Raw genomic sequence first — 18,425 nt, 5'->3', positions numbered from 1 at the left:
GGAGTTATACCTGATATAAATGACGAATTGATGGGTGCTGACGAGTTGATGGGTGCAGCACACCAACATGGCACAAGTATACATATGCAACAAACCTGCACGTTATGCACATGTACCCTAGAACTTAAAGTATAATAATAAAAAAAAATTATTAATATAAATAAGCATATGGGGATATGCTATGTTTGTGAATGTGCTTGTAGATTATGTGAGTATTTGGGTGTGTGCACATGTGTTCTGCATGTGTTGTGTGTGTGTACGTGTATGTATGCTATGTGTGTGTATGCTGTATGTGTGCCTTTGTCTACATAAGTGCATGCACAATGTGTGTGAATGCATATGTGCATGAGGTGTATATGTTGCAATGTACTTGTGTGTACGTGTGTTTGTGTGAATTTATGCTATATGTATGTGTGCTATGTGTGTGCTAGTGTGTGTGCCTACATACTAGATGTGTGCACATAGTGTGCATGGACTCTATGTGCATGTGCGTATGCTATATATCTGTGCTATATGTGTTTGGGTGTGCTGTGTGTGCATATGTGTATGCTGCATGCATGTTTGTGTGTGTGCTGTGTATGCACATGTGTGTACTCTATACATGTGTTTGTGTGTATGTTGTGTGTGGGCATGAGTGTATGTATGTTATATTTCTGTGTGTGCTTGAATGCTATGTGTGTGGGCATGTGTGTGTGTATACTTTGTGTGTATGCATTTATACTGTGGGTGTGTGTGCACATGCACTGCCTTCTGTTCAGTGTACAAGACACACAGTTCTCCATAGGGCCACACATACAAGCCAGGGAGCCCAGGTCTGTGGCATGTCTGCCTCCCGCCCTCCAGATACAAGCCAAGCAGAACCAGCTTCTCTCCCCACATGCTGAGGACACCAGGGACTTTGTCAGATTGCAACTCACTGTCTGTCTCCACAACCTGAACCTTAGCTTCCACTGCAAAGTGCCTACCTAACTTTAAACTGCTGCCCCAAATAGATTGCACACCTGGTATCAGTGTCTACAGACAAATGCCTCACTGTTGTCCAATAAATACTGTCCAATAAATACGACATTGGCGGGGTTATGGCCTTGGCCCAGCATTGCTCATTGAAGGGATAAACAAGCAGCTTTGACACCTAAACTCATTCCAAAAGCAGTTTAAAAAGCAAATGAAGCAAGATAATTCAATGACACTTCATAACTTAAATTTTAGAGAGACAGGTAGGTGATGGGCTCCCTGATTATGATTTCCCAGCTCCTGACAGTACGGATGATGCTTACTTCCTCTGATACCAAATTAGAAAACTCAAGTCTGTCTCCTGAAACAGAAGAACCATAGACAGAGCCTCAGTGCCACGAAACCCGTCTGCCCACGAGTCTTGGCTCAGCCCAGCACGTGCTGCCCTCTTCCGATCAGGGCATCGGGCCATTTGGTTTAAATAAAAGACTCCAAGACGCTGAAGGCAGCTTTGGAGAAAACTGACAAGGGCGAGGTGAGAAGTGAATGGCTGACAAGGAGCAGGGAAGCTGCATTTCTCCTCCCTCCGCGAGAAGCTCAGTAAGTAGCACGGAGAGGTCCCCTTTTCGATGCTCATGAGTGATCTCCCATTAGAGTTAATGGGACTTACCCTGTGCACAGAACGCTGAGAGCGGGTGATTGCAATCTCAGCTCTCAATAGCCTGTTCTTCTTCGAGACCCTCTGGAGTCCTCTGCCTTTATGGCCTTTCTGTGTTCTCTCCCAGAGTTCCATTTCCTACGGAGTCAAATCACAAGTTCAGATTTTTGAAAATTTCCAAGTCTTGTCAGAGTGAGACTTGGCTAAGATATAAATTTGGTGAAGACACGGTCCATTGGAAGATTTCTCTTTTTATTTCGCCTGCATAAAATAATGAGGGTTTTAAAAATTGCTCTAATTTTCTTGACAAATAATAGAGTTTGAGGTGATATCAGTAGAGGGATTAATAAGGACAATAAAGCGTATTTTGTAGACCAGAGCAAAGAAATAAAAGAGTTGTGATGAAAGCTGAGAGATCTGGGCAGGAGCGACTGCACACTGAAGGTAATGAACATATGGAATAAATGAGGAGACAAGGCAAATGTAGCAAAAAATTAATTCAAGCCCCTGACTTATTTCAAGGGAGGGAAGGCATGTCGACAGATGGTAAAACATCAGGAATGCAGGATTAAGATAAATTTTAAGAGGACAGGTGTGCAGGACAGAATGGCCTTTTCTGCTCTGAAATGCTCTTCCCTCTTTAATATTTCATCGCTGGTTGGATCCCAAGGCACAGCCCGCATTAGGTGCCCATTGCAATATGCCCTTACAAAAGGGCTGTACATCTTGTCTCTGCTACGAGGCTGAACTTTAATCCACTCTGAGAGATGTTTGGCTCATTCCCCCTCTGCAGGGAGGCCAAAGAGCCTAAATTCAGGAAGGAACTCTCTTTCAACAGAAGATCCTGCGACTACAGCCGGGCTCTAATTTAAAATTACCACAAGGTTTCTGTGCACAAAATACTAGAAGTCCTAAAGACATAAATGTGTTTGGCTATATGCAAGAGTAATATTTTATGTATCAAAACACTATACCCACGTTAAATGACAAGTGGCAAATGAAAAATAGTTGCTACATGTGACAGATCAATATCCTTAAAATATAAAGAAACCTAACCAAAAATAAAAACACTGTCAAAGAAAATGAACAGGCAATTGAAAACATAAATCAAGAATAAATATGTGAAAATATTCTAATTCATTAGAATTCAAATCAAGATAAAATCTATCTACCGTTCATACCTACCAAATTGGTAGAGATGAAAATATTCATAAATGCCAATGAGTATTTTGGAATAAGTGAAAAAGTAGAATTATATGTTGGTAAGAATACGAGTTAGAGAAGAATTTCTGGATGATAATTTGTTGATTTTTATTAAAAGCCAACTAAATGTCCATACTTTTTGACCTGGAAAGGTCGCGTTGAAGATTTGCCTTAACAGCAAAAAGATTTACATACAATGTAATTTGTTGCGTAGTCACTTTAAGTGTCTACCAGTGGACCACTGGGTAAAACCATTCATGTATCCAGCAAATATTTGTGGACTGTCTGCCATGTGTCGCTTATTATTCTGTGTTCTTTTAATACAGCAGTGGACAAAAACAGCAAAGACCCTATCCTGCTGAAGCTTCTATTTTAGCTGAGGACACAGACAAGAAACCACTAAATACATCATAAAATGGCAGATGGCAATGCATGCCGTGAAAGAAAATCTGAAAAGCAAAGAAATGGAGAGTGATCAAGGGCTGTTGGAAGACCAGCAGAAATGCTTAAAGCCACGAAAACAATGTCATAGAGAATACTTGATAAATTGTGAAAAAGTCTAGGATGTTTTAAAAAACAAAAGGATATTATAAACCAATAAGTACAATACAATACTATTAATATCATGTAGAAACTAATTATACGCACTGGAAGAAATGGATATGTGCCCCGAAATGTTCCCAGTAGTTTTCTCTGGCCTACGAGATTATATATGATTATTTTTAAAGCTATTTCTTCTATTTTCCAAAACTTCTACTCAATTGTGTACTTTTACAAAAACAGAAACACAGAAGGGTTCTGGCCTTTAAAAAAAAAATAGCAATAAGTCTCTCTCCTCAGCAACTTGTTTTATGTATGCAATGATCTGATATGGGCTTAACAGGAGTGTGCGACAAGGCCAGAGGTGATGAGAAGCTTGGGGGATGCTGCTGTTGCTGCGTCCTCACCTGTCTGAAGAGTGGTCACAGCCCAGGGGTTCAGCCTCTCCCTGCAGTGCCAAGGGCAAGACCGAGGGCTGCAGCTGGCAGACGGTGAGAAACGTTTGAGCCACGGGTGCCCAGCAGTGTGGAGGGGAGCAGTCAGTGTAAGTGTGGCCTCCAAGATCATGCACAAATTAGAGGATCCATGAGGGTTCTCCCTAGTGTTTCACCCTTGTCTGTCTAGCTCTGCCTCAGCTCAAAACAGCCTCATCCCAACAGCACACAGGCTTTGGTTAACAAGAGCAAGCATTCTTCAAAAATAGCCGGACTGTACCAGCACATAGGAGAAACATTTCCAGGCTATGAAAAAATAAAACCATGAAAATATGTTGATGGAGACAAGGCTAGCTTTGAAAGAAATACAATATGCAGCAACCATCTTGTTCCAGGGGGAGATTCTGTACCCAAATGTGCAGCGTTCATAATGCCTCCACTGCTCAGATTGCTTAAATTTATAAAACATACTCCCATTCACCATTTTATTTGTTTTCCAGATTGCACTGTGTTGAGTAGAGGGGCTCTTATCTGCCCTTGACAGAGAAGGAAAGTGACCCATGGAGAGGCAACCCCCCCGGGAATCCTGACTTCTGCCTCCGAGCAGCCATAAGCGGGTCAGCACAGAGCCCTCACACGTGGCTGTCGGCGCTGGGTTAACAGCCAGGGCAGACAATGAAGACGGTGGCGGGCTGCTCAGATTCCAGAACAGAGAGCTGTTTATCTTGTACTTTTGTGTCCCAAAGGGTTGGATTTGGCATTTTTAAACCTTCAGATGATAGCCTCTCAGGTGCTCAGTCTGAGGTTTATGAGAAAATGGATGTGAAGCAGGGCAGCCTGTGCCTGGGAGGAACCCATCCGGAAGGGCTCGCCTCTTACCCTGTGTGTCCATCGACCAGGACTGCAAACACTTCCCCTGGCGGGGCCAGCCAGCCTGCCCACAGCCTCAGTGTCTTGGAAAACCGCCAGCGTCTCACTGTCACTTAACACTTTGTGGGAAGTCACTCCCACACTGGCTGCAGACACTTTGGAAGAAAAGAAAGGATCGATAGACTTGCAAAGCCAGGAGGGGAAATGCAATATGCATTTGGTGTTACTGGCAAGGAAAGGTTCATTTTGAGGGTATGCATAATACCCTGAGTAGCACAGTTCAACTGCTCTGTGCGGCTCTTCCCCACATTGCTGGCAGTTTTCTCTCAGACTGCAGTAGTCTCCAACCACTCCCTGAATTGTTGGTTCTGTCAGTTCTGTCTGTGTTTGCCGTTCAGACTCAGGCTTTAGTTTCTTACTGTTTTATTTCTGCATAAACTACTGGAGGAGCTCATTCACTATTGGATGTCTATGGAAAGTCCAATGAGATGGTACCTGGACCTTTGGAGGCAGGCCTGACTTCCCTGCCACCTGGGCTCTGTGCATGGAACACCTTCACCTGGACTCCTTCAAACTCAGCACACCTGAGCCAGGTGTAGTCTTTTTTTTTTTCTTCCCAGCCCTCTTTCCTGGTTGCTGCTGCACTCCATGTGTCAGCCTATCACCCAGACTCCAGCTCAACTGTGTTTCCCTCGAGCAATTGCTGCACCCGCGGAGCTGTCTTTTGGTCCTCATAGCAACCCCACTGACGAGGAAGGAAGTGTAGCTCAGAGAGGCAGACACTGGACCCAGCTGTTAGAGCACATCAGAGGCAAGGTCTGCATTTGGTGCAGCTTCTCACACTCCCCATGGCTCCATTGCTGCTCCTTGTACATGCTTGGCCCCCACGCACCAGCAAACCCCACCAGCATCTCTGTTGAGAGGTACCCACATGTTCTTCTGCATGTTCACTTCACAAAGGAGCATGCAGCCTCCTCGCCCCAGGCTGTGCACACCAGCCCCACCTCCCGTGGGTGGCAGGCTCCACCCAGTGCTGTTCAGAACTAAGGACCTCTTTGATGTTTTCTGCCAGAGGAGCCCCCGCCTGCACTCAGCAGGGCAGACCCACACCAAGGTAAATCTATGAGTGCAGTTTGAGGACAGACAGACCTGACTTCAGGCCAGACACACCCACAGCTAGCTAATGGTTCCCATTTGCTGAACTGCTCTGCCTCATCTCAGACAAGAATAACAATTGCCCCTGGCCTAGAGGGTCATTTAGAGGTGACTGTGGTCATGTGCCAGGAAACTCATTTGGTGATATTCACAATTACTCTATTGTCCAAATAAACACCTGTACCCAGGTGGTCTCTACCCTCCTTCATGCTCTTCCTCTCCTGCCCATCTTTGCAAATTCTCTGTTCCCTCATGGTTAAAACATTCCTGAGGATGCCTCTCTTGCTTCCTGGAAATGTCCAGTGACCTGTCCATAAAAATTCCACCATCTGCTAGGTGAGACGTAAGGCCTAGGGAGAACCCTCTGGGGGAGGTGATTTTTATCAACATTGCAAGATAGAGAAACACAACTCAAGCTCTAGAGTCAGGCTGCAGAAATGTCATCTGATCTCCCAGTCACAGTTGTTCATAATCAGTTTCCTCGTCTGTGCAGTGGGCGTAGTGATTGAACTAACTCCTTGTGTAGACTGTGGAATGGCAAGGGTTTTAAACAAAATTTTCTAAAGTGGGGATAATATTATTGAATTCCTTGTAGAATCATTATGAGATTGGTCACTTCAAAATAGATAGAATTAACAATCTTCAAGTAAACAGGCTTGCACCAGAACAAAAAGCAAAACCAAAACTACAAAGATGGTGGGGATAAATAAAGCAGGCCAGATTAACAGCATCTGGTGTCTTTAAAATACAGTGGGCAAGAGATGACCACTGTAGTAGTCAAATCTCACACTGCTATAAAGAGCTACCTGAGACTGGGTAGTTTAGGAAGAAAAGAGGTTTAATTAATTCAGTTCCACAGGCTTTACAGGAAGCATGGCTGAGAAGAACTCAGGAAACTTACAATCATGGCAGAAGGTGAAGGGGAAGCAAGCACATGTGCATGTAGCCAGCAGGAGAGAGAGACAGAGTGAAAGGGTAAGTGCTACACAGTTTCAAACAACCAGATCTCATGAGAGCTCATTCACTATCACAACAACAACAAAGGGGATGTTCACCTCCATGATCCAATCACCTTTATTTTACTCCATGGAGAATGCAATTCAACATGAGATTTGGGTGGGGGCACCATCAAACCATATCATTCTACCTCTGGCCCCTCCCAAATCTCAGGTCCTGCTCATATTTCAAAATACAATCATGCCTTCCTAATAGTCCCCCAAAGTCTTAACTCATTCCAGCATTAACTCAAAAGTCTAAGTCCAATATCTCATCTGGAAATAAGGCAAGTCCCTTCAACCTATGAGTCTGTAAAATCAAAACCAGGTTAGTTACTTCCAAGTTACAGGTACTGGATAAATGCTCCTATTCCAAATGGGATAAATTGGCCAAAACAAAGGGTCTACATGCCCCATACATGTTCAAAACCCAGCAGGGAAGTAATTAGATGTTAAAGCTCAAAGTAATCTCCTTTGACTCCATGTCTTACATTCAGGTCACATTGATACAAGGGGTGGTCTCCCAAGGCCTTGGACACCTCTGTCTTGTGTCTGTGTAGAGCTCAACTCCCACAGCTTCTCTCAAGGTTTGGCATTGAGTGTCTGCAGCTTTTACAGGGGCACAGTGCAAGCTATCTGTGAATCTACCATTCTGGGGGCTGGAGGATGGTGGCCCTCTTCTCACAGTTCCACTAGGCAGTGCCCCAGCGGAGACCCCCTACATTCCCCTAGTAGAGAACTCCACACTGCTCTAGTAGAGATTCTCTATGAGGGCTCCACCCCTGAAGCAGACTTCCCCCTGGACATTCAGGCATTTCCCTACATTCTCTGAAATCTAGGTGGGGGCTCCCAAGCCTCAACTCTTGCCTTCTGTACACCCAATGGCTTAATACCATGTGGAAGCCACCAAGGTTTCTTATGGCTTGCAACCTCTGAAGCAGTGGCCTGAGACGTATCTAGGACCCTTTTAACCATGGCTGGAGCTGTAGTGACTGGGAAGCAGGGTGTCATGTCCAAATGCTGCACAGAGCAGTGGGGTCCTGGGCCTGGCCTGGCCCACAAGACCATTTTTCCCTCTTAGGCCTCCAGGGAGGCCTCCTGTGATGGGAGGGGCTGCTGTGAAGGTCTCTGAAATGTCTTGGAAGTATTTTCCCCATCATCTTGGCTATTAACATTTGAATCTTTTTTACTTATGCGAATTTCTGAAGCTGGCTGGGATTCCCCCCTCCGAAAATGGGTTTTTCTTTTCTATCACATGACCAGGCTGAAAATTTTTCAAACTTTTATGCTCCGCTTTCCTTTTAAATATAAATTCCAGTTTCAGGAAATTATTATTTTTTTTTTTTTTTTTTTGCTTATGACTATAAGCACACCCTGTTAGAAGCAGCCAGGCCAAATCTTGAACATATTGCTGCTTAGAAATTTCATTCGCCAGATACCCTAAATCATCTCTCTCAAGTTCAGAGCTCCACAGATCCCTCAAGCAGGGGCACAATGCTGCCAGGCTCTTCGCTAAAGCATAGCAAGAGTGACGTTTACTCCAATTCCCAATAATTTCCTAATCTCCATCTGAGACCACCTCAGTCTGGACTTCACTGTCCATATCATTATCAGCATTTCAGTCACAACCATTCAACAAGTCTCCAGGAAGTTTCAACCTTTCCCACATCTTGCTGTCTTCTGAGCCCTCTAAACTGTTCCAACCTCTACCCATTACCCATTTCCAAAGTCATTTCCATGTTTTCAGGTATCTTTATAGCGATGCCCCAGTTCTCTTGTACCAATTTCCTGTATTAGTTTGTTCTCACACTGCTATAAAGATATATCTGAGACTGGGTAATTTATAAAGAAAAGAGGTTTAATAGGCTCACGGTTCTGTGGGCTGTGCAAACTTCTGCTTCTGGGGAGGCCTCAGGAAACGTACAATCATGATGGAAGGTGAAAGAGAAGCAGGCAGGTCTGCACATGGTCAGAGAGAGAAAGAGAATGACAGGGGAAGTGCTACACACTTTTAAACAACCAGATCTCATGAGAACTCACTATCATGAGAACAGCAAGGTAGAAATCTGGCCCCATGATCTGATCATCTTTCACTAGGTCTCTCCCTCAACACTGGGGATCACAATTCAACATGAGATTTTGGTGGGGTCACAGAACCACACCGTCTCATGCACACCTGGATCACAGAGGCGCAGTGCAGTACCTGCCGGAGACAAGAGCTGGGGGCATAGGCAAGTCAGCTCTGGAATCTTACCGCGTTGCCTGGGAATCCATTGCTGGGGTTGAGCTGTGGAAGCAGGAGGTGAAGGACGTGCAGCAGGGACCCCATGAGGCACCAGACCGAAGCAGGGTCAGCCTTAGGAAGGACAGAGTAGGAGAAACTCAGGAGAGTGAGTCCTGAACCAGGATAAGGTGGGCGCCATCCCCACAGCAGAGCACAGGGATGACAGCTCCAGCTTGCTATCATGGCTGCAGGGAGGGCCAGACAGCAGGTATGACACCACTCTCCAGACATTTCTGGTGCAGGAGGGCTCAGGAAGCCACCCAAATTTTACTTTGTTGCTGTTTTTATCATTTGTCTATTTGTTTTAGCTCTGCCTTCCTGGTTTCCTTCCCAGAATCTCCATTCCTTGCCCAAATTAACTCCTCTTTGGATAGAGCTTAGCCAGTGCTGTGTGCCAATTGTGTCCCCAAAAGGACAAATCTGAGTGCTAACCTTGGTGCCTGTGAGTGTGACCTTGTTTGGAATAGGGAGTGTGCAGATGTCATCACGGGAGGACTTAGGGTAGACCCTATGTGCAGTCACTGGCTTCTTGATGGAAGAGGTGAGGTCGCAGAGCCTCATGCAGAGGGAGGACAGCCCGATGGCGATACAGGCAGAGACTGCAGTAATGCTGCCATGGACTGGAGAAGGCCTGGAGCCCCCAGGGGCCAGAAGAGTCAAGGAGGGATTCTCCCCCAGAGCTTGTGGAGGAAGCATGTCTCTGCCAACACCTGCGTTTGGCTTCCAGCCCAGAACTGAGAGAATAACTGTCTGTTGTTTGAAGCCACCACGTGTGTGAACGTGTCACAGCAGCCCTGGGTAGGCTAGGCAGCCAGACGCTGCGGCGTGCTCCAGTGAGGGCACACACTCTGCTGACCTCTTGTTTTGCAGCCCTGCTGAGCTGGCTGCCCTGGGGTCCCTGCTTTCCAGCCTGAAGCTTCCATGACCTACGGTTTAGAGGAGACCCAGCGCTCACTGTCCAGAAGACTTAATGCCAAGGCCTGGTCCAGAGGCTGCCTGGCCAGCTTTCGAATGAATCAGAAAGTGCAGGGCCCAGTAATGAGCCTCTCCCGAGTTGTCTGTGGGAGTCAAGGCAGGCCAGGCAGCCCTCGTCATCCAGACGAGCTCCCCAGGCAGCCCACGTCAGTCCCGGCAACTGACATGGATGCACAAACTCTTGTTTATATTGAACCAAGCTCTTATCCCCTCCCCATTCCCCACCAGCACTCACACAGCTGCACACCACCCGCCTGCCCCTGGCGCTCTCAGCTTGTGCTGTCCTGGGGTGCATTCGCAACCCAGAGCCACAGCCGTGGCTGCCCCTCCCCAGCCTCCCAGCCTCAGCAGCCACATGGAGGCACAGAGGGATCACTCGCGGAGGAGGACTAGAGGAGAGCGCTACACTGGACGCTTGGTGCCGTGCATCTGATTCAACTCTCACAGTAACTGTCTAAGGTAGGAGTCATACTCCTCGTTTCTAAAGCAGAAAGACTGAGACTCACAGAGAACAAGTTATTTGCCCTGCGTCTCCCAGCTAGAAGGTGGTCAAACTGGATGAGAGCTGTGTTGGATGCACAGCTCTCGTTCTTAGCAGGAGAGACTCCCGTGTCTGGCGGGTAAGGAGGCCGCTCTCCCTGGAAGACAATTCCCCATGTGTGCTGCAGGGCAGAGCCAGCTGTGGTGACGTCCTGCAGGGGGTGCAGGCTTAAAGGACACCTGCCCCACCTGCCCGCACAGTGGGGAAAGGCAGCTCATGGCCCCAAAAGGAACATCCGGGGCAGATGGGGACCAGCTCCCCCACGCCCATCTTCCCCTTGGTCCTGAGCTCCCAGGGTATCTGTCCTGATGTCCCAGACCCCTGGGAGGCCTTGAGCCCCCACCTGCCCTAGCAGAGTACAAACCCTCTTCTCTGTGTCTCCTGTGGGCAGAAGCTGAGCAAACACGGGAGTCTCTCCTGCCAAGAATGACAGCTGTGCATCCGACAGAGGTCTCTTCCAATTCGACCACTTTCTAGCTGGGAGACACAGGGCAAATAACTTATCCTCTGTCTCAGTCTTTCTGTTTTAGAAGTGAGGAGTATGATTCCTACCTTAGAGAGTTACTGCGAGAATTAAATAAAATACACTGCACCAAGTGCCCAGTGTGGCACTCTCCACGAGTGATCCCTCCGAAGGCGCAGTTCCTCCCCTTGCCAACCTTTCCAGTAAACAATGCACACTACTTACCATTTATTTCTGAGGATTTTCCCTGGCAAATTATTTCATAGTGGGAAGCACAACTATTACAATGCACCTAGCGTCTTCAAAAAAAGTACAAAAGTGGGCCAAAAAAGGTCACCTTAGTTATGTCTCAGCAAACGTCAAAACTTCATTGGTCTCTCAAGCCCCTATTCTGCCTAAGGGTTCTTCCAGGTAAGATGGGGCACTTCTGCAGGACCTTGGGGGCTGAGAAGGGAGCCGCACATGCCTGAGGACCCCCGCCCCTTGGAGTGGCGTCTGTGTGGTGAGGGTCTCGCAGGGTTGCCAGGAGTCATGGGGACGGGTGTCGGGTGTAGTGCCTGCCTCAGGCATCTGCCAGTGTCTGCCTTTTGGTTACTGGCCTCTGAGCCTCTGCCCCTCAGCAGGCTGGGGGTTGTACATGGCCATGGACAGGTAGATCTATGAAAGCCCTACTGACCTCATGATCTCGGCCACTGCACCTGGCCACATCCACCATGCGCTCTCTCACAGAGCCACTGCGCACCGTGGGCAGCCCCCTCCTTCTCCATGCAGCTGCCCAGAGCCCTGTACCTCTCTGTGGGGCCGGGAGACGAAGGCTGTACACGGGAATCACTGCACTCATGACTCAGTCAGGCATTGACGTGTCGCCAGAAAGGGTCCCAGGACTCCTGCTCAGGGAGGGAGCACTTTTCACCCCAGCTCCCAGTAAAAGTCAGTGTGTGAGTGTGTGGGTGTCCTGTGACCTCTCTGTGTGTGAGTGTGTGAGGGCGTCACACAGGACACACTCACAAGCAGAGACAAGGAATACACTCACACACACGCAGAGAGGACACAGGACACCCTAACACACACGCATATGCAGAGAGGACACGGGATACACTCTCCATACTCAGACACACACAGGGCATAGGACACTCACACACAGAGAAAGGACACAGGACCCTCTCACACTCACACATGCAGACAGGAAACTCCCCCCCACACACACAGAGGACACGGGACACTCACACACACACACAGAGGACATAGGACACTCTCACTCACACTCAGACAGAACATGGGACACACACACTCACATGCAGAGAGGACACAGGACACTCTCACACATTCACACATGGAGAGAACACGGGACACACACTCATGTGCAGAGAGGACATGGGACACTCTCACACACACAGAGAGAGGACATGGGATACTCTCCATACTCAGACACACACAGAGGGCATGGGACACTCTCATATACTCACACACACAGGCTACACAGTGACATTTTCCCACACATGTGAACAGGACCCCCCTCACACACACAGACACAGAAGACACAGGACACATTCTCACAGAGAGAACACGGGAGGCACTCATGTACTCACGCATAGTCACACACTCACAGAAGACACAGGACACTCTCTCATACACACACATACAGACAACACACGCACAGGATGTGGGACTTGCTCTCACATACACACATGCACACAGAAAACATGGGGCACACTCACAGACTCCCACGCAGGGGCCCACACTCATATGCTCACACAGACAACACACAGTCACACACCCCTAGCAGCACGCATCCACTTTGCAGGCATCTGTACACACACCCCACATGTGTGCACACACCATACCCCCACATATGTGCACTCCCGACACATGAGCACACACCCCACACTTGTGCACACACACATATGCACGCACCCCACACCTGCACAGTCACTCTCATCTCTGTTTGTCTGAAGCCATCATGCAGCGGTCCACCTGAGGCTGCCTTTCTCTCCATGGGAGGATTTCCTGGCTTCCACCTCTCAGGTCCCACTGCTGTGCTGTCTAGCATGAGTGGCTGCCTCTGGCCCTGCGAGGACCGTCATCTGCTCTCTGGGTCGGTCACAGGCTGCCTGGTCCACCGGCTGTACCCCTGTAGGTTCTCAAGAGCCCTGCAGAGCCCTGGGCCCTGGCCTGCCCACCCACCGGGCAGCTCCTCGGCTCAGACTCATAGGTTCCAAGGCCTCTGAGTGATTCGGGCTGTGCACAGGCCACCAGCTCACTCACACGAACTGAGGCCCCGGCTCACTCACACAACAGACAGAGACTGCCAGCTCACTCACACGGACGGAGGCCCTGGCTCATTCATACACAGACAGAGACCGCCAGCTCACTCACACACAGACAGAGACCGCCAGCTCACTCACACGGACGGAGGCCCCGGCTCATTCACACACAGAGAGAGACCGCCAGCTCACTCACACACAGAGACCGCCAGCTCACTCACACAGAGACTGCCAGCTCACTCACACGGACTGAGGTCCCAGCTCATTCACACACAGACAGAGACCGCCAGCTCACTCACACGGACGGAGGCCACCGACTCATACAGGCAGAGGCCCCGGCTCACTCACTCAGATGGAGGTCCTGGGCTCACCACACAGACAGAGGACACAGGGCTCCTGGGTTTCCCTCCTGTCAACAGCCGGAGCAACCAAAACAGGCCTCACCTTCATGGGAAGGGGAGTCAGGCACCCCTCCACAGCAGGAAGGACTCGACACAGCCCTGCCTCACGGACCCCAGCCCCAGGTCACCTCCTTCCCCCAGGCCTCACTGTGCCCAGCCCCATACCCAGCACACGGAGGCCCTCGAGGGTGCTCTACTCTCAGGGACATGTGCCCTCTGCACCAGGTCAGCTTGGCTACACCCAACCCTTCTTTCTCTATCCAGGCCCAGTGAGGCCTTCTCCTCGAGTCCCCCTCGACTCCCAGTAGGTGCCAGCTTCCCCCTGCATCCCGACTGCTGGCTACCACTCCCCTCACCTCACTACTGAATGCACTCATTTTCCTGGGCTCACGGCTACCGCGCTGAAGTTGGCCCTTTTCGTCAGTCTTCCCGCTGCCCCCTTCCTCTCCACACCATGCTCTCCTTTCCGGGATCTCAAACGTGCATTTGATAAGTTACAGGTGCTTGTTGTGAAAGGCTGGTGTCCTGTCCCATCTCCATGAAGGCCGAGGCAGGCCCCTGGGTGCCTGCATGCGGAAGGCCCTCTAAATCCTTCCAAAGCAGGTTACTGTCTGTATTCCCAGAATGCAGCAGTGCCTGGGATAAAGCAAGGACCTCAGACGTGCCTGTCCACTGAAACTGGAAATGGTGAAGCGCCCAGTTTAACAGCATGTAGATATCATGCATAGCAGAATAGAGGTGTTAGAGTTTTACATTTTTTCATACTTTAAAGTGTATGTGCTACATTTCACTTACTTTCTCCATTCTTCCCTGCATTGATTTGCCTCAAATGGTGAAAACATCACTGCAAATTTTAGGCACAGCAAAGCCACAAAGAGGTTCCTATTACTTATAAGAAATTAGCTCCAAGCGCTCCCCAAAGCCAGGTGTAGGATATATTTATAGCACATTTAACTGTTTGAATTTCAAATGGTAACACATGGACGGAGCAATCATGCAGTCATTCCTCTTCCTGGGTGTGGGGCGATGCTGTTTGTTTTTGTTTGTTTGTTTTGAGACAGAGTCTCACTCTGTCTCCCAGGCTGGAGTGCAGTAGTGCGATCTCAGCTCACTGCAGCCTCCGCCTCCAGGCTTCGAGCAATTCTTGTGCCTCAGCCACCCGAGTAACTGGGGTTACAGGCATGTAACACCACACCCAGCTAATTTTTGTATTTTTTAATAGAGACAGCGTTTCGCCATGTTGGCCAGGCTGGTCTGGAACTCCTGGCCTCAAGTGATCCGCCTGCCTCGGCCTCCCAAAGTGCTGGAATGACAGGTGTGAGCCACCGTGTCTGGCCATGCTGCTGTCTTTGTGGAGAGAGCTTCAGTCCCATGCCAGACCTAGAGAGCCACAGCCACTGTTCTGAACGTGGGCACTTCAGCTCACTCTTTGACTTCTGTGATAGCCCTTATTCTTCACTGACCCCCGCCTGCTGCAGTGAAAGCTGAATGTACACTATGCCTTGTGTTGAGCAGTTACTACTATCTGAAGGCTACCTGGGAACAGGTGCAAAGCTTTGAGGGGTCTTTGCCCATAAACCCCCACACCTTCCAGCAAGGGTACTCTTCCAGGAAGGCAGTGGGTTGCCTTGAGACTCGAGTTCACGACCAGGCTAGGAGATGAGGACCCCCAAGCTCTCCATTCGGAACCTCCAGATGGGACAGGAGCCCAGACCTGTATTCTGCAGGCCCACGCTGAGGTTTATTATCAAGTGCAGGGGAGGGTCAGTATACAGGTCCCCAGGTGATGTGGAGAGCACCAGGCACAGTGACCACCTGTCAGTGGAGGGGATGACTGCATGCCGCAGCCGTGTTGTGGAACTGCAGAGATCGACACACATTCCTGGCTAGCAGTAGCTGCTCAAGAAACATCACCCCATCGTGTAACATTGCAGCCTATGAGTAGGGAGAGAACTGTTTCACGGGAAACAGCAGCCCTGGAGGAGGACTCGGGTTTCAAGTGTGGTTGACATCTCCCAGGTGATACAGCTTAATCTCTCTGAACCTCAGATGTCCTATCTGTAAATAGTGAAGACAAGCACCTCGCAGGGTTGCTGTCAAGATTAACTGCGAGGTGCTACACAGCAGGATTCCCGTCAGCGCCCAATCCTTCCCCTGCACAGAGAGCTCAGGTGCACACTGACCTGGTGAAGGACATCAGTCTCGGCTCTTCCAGGCTGGAGGCCAACCTCGGTCTCAGAGCTCAGGCATCTTCCAAGTTCCTTCCCTTCCCACTTGGCCACTTGCCACCAGACAGCTCCCTCTAATTTCTCACCACACAGCCCAGCTGTGAGCCCTGGTCAGGCCACCTGGCTGTGGTCTGGTGATCACATGGTCCACCGCTGTGTGGTGCACAAGAGGCCGGACATCCAGTACATCGAGGGTGTGTGTCCACTCTGCCTAAGTCAACCTCTCCCTGGCAATGCTGAAAGCTTCAGTGAAGTTAAGAAAACAGGGTGCAAGGTTCATGTTACCTTGGGGTCACTTTGTGAGTCCCATATCTGTGGCTGGAAGCTGGTACTGGAGTATCCTCTGGAAGAGAGGACGGTCAGTTCTGAGCGCTGTGCATGTCACTGAAATGGAAACTACAGTCGTGATTAATCCCTCTCTCTTCAGTGCATCTGAAGACTTGGATGAGTGCCCCTGATTCCAGGTCATCTTCACAATGCAACTAAAGCACCCTTTGAGCTCTGTCTGTTCCTGATTAAAACTGTCACCTGGAGAGATGCCACATGATTGCGGAGGCCAGAGAAGCAGCCGAGTAGGGCTGCCTGGAGTCATTGTGCACCTCGGCCTCCACAAGAACGGCCTCCCTCGTGCAGAGGACCAGCCCTGCAGACTGCTGGCCACAGTGGACCACACCTGCCTTTCACTCAGAGGAATCTGGATTTGTTCAAAAGAATGGCCCCCTTGCCTCTGTGACTGCAAAAGAACTCTCGGCCAATGCCCAGTGGCCCCAACAGGCCCAGAGGAACTTGGCCAACCCCTCCGCCCTTGGTAGCCAGGGGCCCCACGCCCATGGCCTCCAGTGCGGACCTGCCTGCCCATGGGCTGTGCTCCCTCTTCCCCCACAGCACACATTCCCGGCTCATTCCTGCCTTGGCTTTTTACGTGGGAAATGCAAACCCTCTGTCCTTCACTCTCCTGTAGCAAAGCCTGCTTCCCGAGGTCTCAGCAGTGTCTCTGGCCAGGAAGCCCTGAGCACTCCCTTGGTGTGGGACCTCCAGGACAGACCTGCAAACCACCGATGGTCTCACCCAGGGTGATGCTGTGGTTCCGATGGCATGTGGGGGGATCAGGATGATTCACAGAAGGGCGCCGAGGATCAGGGAGGTGTCTGAGGGGCTGCTGCCAGCCGAAGCTCAAAGGGTGAAGCTGCATTCACGGAACCCAGTGAAACCGCAGGAGCTCACTTGAGGCGAAGCCTGGTCCAGGTGCAGCCACAGCAGGTTTGCTGTGTCTCTGTGTGGAGCGTCCACAGCTCAGGTTCTGTTCTCCCTACCTGCCTCCTCGGGCTCCAGTCAAGCCCCGGCACACACATGGCCCAGTGGTGGGACACAGGTGTCAGGTGGCTGCTGCAGGGCGGGGATGAGCAAACACAATGTGCCTGCCCCTGGCTCGGGTGGGCTCAGGCCCCTTCACCCAGCGAGGAGTTGGTGCCCCCGAATCTCTGGGAGGACATATCCTAGGGGATTTCCTCCATGGTGTTGGAATTGAGGGACTCAATGACATCCCTTCCCAGGAGCACCGAGTGCCACAGCGTCCCTGGCACCTGCCTCAGCCTCACACACCAGGGCCCAGGGCTGCCCTGTGAGGTGGGAGGGAGACCCAGGTGAGGACCTGGAGCCGTGGGCTTCCCCACCCGTGAATTCGCAGGTGAGGACCTGGAGCTGAGGGCCAGTTCTTACTGCTCCAAGCACCCATGGACCAACGTTGGCAGTGGCCTCCATGCCCTGAGCCTGAGCCCCTCATCAGCATGACTGGTGATGGTGTCCAGGTGGACCCCGCCTGGCCAAGTGGCCTGGGGGAGCCGGCACATTGAGTCTCTTTCCTGGTCACCAGAAACTAGACACCGAGTTTCTTTCCTAGTCACCAGAAACTAGAGCACAGCCTGGGAGGGCCAGCCCATCGAGTCTCTTTCCTGGTCACCAGGAGCTGGACATCGAGTCTCTTTCCTGGTCACCAGGAACACAGAGGTGTGGGTTGGCTTCTCAGGATGCCTGAACTGAGAAAAGTTAGAAGTCAGATGGGACCTGGAGAGGGTGGGGCATTTTTGAGCTACAAAAATGAGAGAACGGGACAGAGCAGAGAGGCAGCAGTGGAAGGCAGGAGTCCGAGAAGAGGAACAGAGTCGCAGGGGGAGAGTAGGACCCCTGGAGCCCCATACCCGGGCCCCTCATCCCAGCCTGAGAGGGGTTTTTGGCTGCTCCCACCCCTGGAGCCCCTGAGCTGGGACCGCATGCCCCAACCCCTAGAGCCCCTGAGCTGGGACTGAGTCCCCCAACCCCTGGAGCCGCTGAGCTGGGACCACATCCCCCGACCCCTGGAGTCCCTGAGCTGGGACCGCATCCCCCGACCCCTAGAGCCCCTGAGCTGGGACTGAGTCCCCCGACCCCTGGAGCCCCCGAGCTGGGACCGCATCCCCCGAC

Source organism: Colobus angolensis, unplaced genomic scaffold (genome assembly GCF_000951035.1).
Source record: "Colobus angolensis palliatus isolate OR3802 unplaced genomic scaffold, Cang.pa_1.0 Scaffold53, whole genome shotgun sequence".
NCBI lineage: Eukaryota > Metazoa > Chordata > Mammalia > Primates > Cercopithecidae > Colobus > Colobus angolensis.
This window is presented reverse-complemented; position numbering follows the sequence as displayed.